The sequence below is a fragment of the Polyergus mexicanus genome, unplaced genomic scaffold (genome assembly GCF_030449975.1).
Source record: "Polyergus mexicanus isolate NDT 795.1 unplaced genomic scaffold, iyPolMexi1.0 SCAF_3, whole genome shotgun sequence".
Taxonomy (NCBI): Eukaryota; Metazoa; Arthropoda; class Insecta; order Hymenoptera; family Formicidae; genus Polyergus; species Polyergus mexicanus.
This window is the reverse complement of record NW_027223323.1, coordinates 12,791,083-12,793,549: the sequence shown is the minus strand read 5'-3', so window position 1 is coordinate 12,793,549 and position 2,467 is coordinate 12,791,083.

The following is a 2,467-nucleotide window of genomic DNA, read 5'->3' as shown; positions in this document are numbered from 1 at the left end:
ATTGCAATATTTCTGTAGGCGGACATTTTACTGTTGCTGCAATATCATAACAACGTTGCAGCAACATTTCGTAATGTTTCTGCAATATTGCAATCTTGCAGAAAAATGTTGCTGCAATGTTATTGCAATCTTGCGGTGCTGTATGGGACGAAATGCGATATCTGACGTATAATCTAATTCTAATCTCTATCAAACTATAAAAAATTATAGAAACGTGATAGGAGTGAGATTATTTATACAAGATGTATTAAAGATCTAGGATTCGATTAGGTAAAATATCAAACAAAATATAACTTGGAAACACCGAACGGAAAATTGTCGACGAAGGCAGATATAACAAACATGACCCGCTATTCCATTTTACCAAGTCAACTTGTAAAAGATACCGATAACGAAAGTATCGCTAACACGATATAGATATAGTACCTATATATCGCTGTAGATATATAGCAAGCTCTGTCACACCTCGAGTAAATAACTAATATAGCTATATGGACATCCGTCCTACATTTGTTCGCATGCGTCGCGATCGAGTTTCTATAAATTTTTATACCGATATACTTTATACTTTTTGCAATTGACCGCTTGACCAGTTTACATTTTGTTATAATATATAATATACGATCATACGATATAGAGATTTTTTAATTATATTAAACTTTTGTATGATTGCTATTAAATGTTCATACTTTGTTTAAATAAACAATATACAATGTCATAAGATCATAGTGAAATGTAAAATGCATAAAAAATTGTAAAAAGAGATACATTATGACGTACAAGTATTAACATTGTAGACGTCATATCATAAAGCGAGAGTAAACGCCTTTATTTTGAGGCGAAAACAGGAAACAAGAACATATTCTTTACGTGACGTAATATCTTGCTTTTACTATGCTAAAAAAAGCATTCGTTCCGTATTTTACAAATTTTTTTTCCCGTACTTAATCATATTGTCATTGAATATCATAAAATGGCAAGAATAATTAAACTTATATTCTTATCATTTATAGCTTTTCAGAGGAGCTTGATAACACTTTAGAGAAAAGAATGTTTAATATTAAAGCGAACGAATACTCTAATCCCTCTATTCAAAATCCCGTTTTTATTTTTCAATATGCGCATCTATAAATTTAAAGACACGATCTCTGAATTGCGACTATTGCTTTTGCATCGTCTGAGCGACTTAAGATTAGCAAAGGAGAGCGCGTTATCGATTTTGGAATATTAAAGGAGATCGTGAACGCATGCGTCTCTTTATGCCGTTCATGATGTGTCTAAAGAGCCAGAAAGATCATTCCCTGACGAGATAGATCGCTCGATCGATCGACAAGGCGCGGAAAACATAACGGGCGATCTGCACGTACAACAGGAACATAGGCGCAGAACGGCGACCTCCGTCTGCGGGCAATAGGCGAAAGATAGAAGGGAGAAAGAGAGAGACAGAGAGATAGAGAGAGAGAGAGAGAGAGAGAGAGAGAGAGAGAGAGAGAGAGAGAGAGAGTGAGAGAGAGATAAAGGCAGATAACGACGAAGATGCACGAATGAGATGGAAGCGAGAAGACGCTATAGAATCATCGGAGAGAATCCGTTCGCCGACGCTCGTCGACGCTCGGCGTCGCTCGTGCGATTCCGTCGTAACGAGGCGGGGTTTAGGCGGGGTCGATACGAGGCGCCTTCTCTTTCCGTACAGTGTCGTCGTTCTCTTAATCGCGTGGATATCGAAACATACATCGAGGCAAGACTATCACCCGCCGTTCGGCGCAACCGCCACACTTGCGCGATCACTCTCTCTCTCCCTTTCTCTCTCTCTCTCTCTCTCTCTTTCTCTCGAGATAATCATCATCTCGCATACCCGCGTACGTACTATTCGCGCTCTACGAGCAGAGCGAGTCGGTCGGAGCAACGACAAAAATGTTATATCGTGGCGCGACAGTCTCGCGAAAGTCGCGCGCGTAGGAAGGTGGTGAGGAGAGGCAGGAGAGGGCGAGGGGGGGTGGCAGACGGGGTGGGAAACTCGAGAGGGGAAACGCGGAAAGAGTAGGCGCGCGCGCGCGCGCCCTTCGATTCGGCTCGCGTCGGTCGATCGACGGTGGGTCTAGACTAGAGGACGAGGACAGCGAACTGACTGACTGACTAGCGACGAGGAACGTGGGGCTGGCGTGATCGCGACGGTGATCGGAGCGAGAGGAAAACGCGCGGGTGACAGTCGGACGCGATGACATTGTCGACGACGACGATGACGACGGCAATTCGTACGCGCGTACGTATGGCGATCGCGTCGTTAGCCATGACGGCCAACGCGGAAACGTGATGCTACGTGGCCGCTATCGTCGCGCCTTCGTCTACCTGTCCGGAGTAGGCCCGACGACGATACGCCGTCGCGCCCGCCACGAACGTCGAGAGGAGCGACAACGACGCCGACGAGGAGCGACGATTACAGTACTCTGCGTTGATACCACTGCTT